Raw genomic sequence first — 490 nt, 5'->3', positions numbered from 1 at the left:
AGGGAAGGGTCGGTGTATGTCTGTTTGTGTGTATGTGTTTGAATAGTATGAAGAAAAAATGTTCACTTAAAGACAATGTGTGTTTGTACATGTGTGTTTAGATAACGAAGATTGAACAGACAAGATAACAAAATATGCATGAAAATGTAATCTTTTGATTATTACTTAATACATATAAAAGGAAGACTGTATCAAAAGATCAATAAGGATATAGTTGAGGGTCTGTAATGAGGAGATATACATTGAGGCCCTAATAAACTTTTCTTATATCAACACTGCGAGTTTAAAAACGTTATGTTGACTGAATTACAGTAGTGTTTAGGCAAATCGATATTATATAATGCAAACTTCTTCCGCCATGTTAATGCTGATAGCATAATCACACAAAAAAGTTCCTGTACTGTATATGCATGGCATACATTGCGCGTGTCAAATGGCTTTATTTCAAAAACACCAAACAGGAGAATTAAAAATAACTAAAGGGAAAAAT

The sequence above is a fragment of the Penaeus monodon genome, chromosome 20 (genome assembly GCF_015228065.2).
Source record: "Penaeus monodon isolate SGIC_2016 chromosome 20, NSTDA_Pmon_1, whole genome shotgun sequence".
Classification (NCBI taxonomy): domain Eukaryota; kingdom Metazoa; phylum Arthropoda; class Malacostraca; order Decapoda; family Penaeidae; genus Penaeus; species Penaeus monodon.
Note: the sequence above shows the minus strand (reverse complement) of the source record.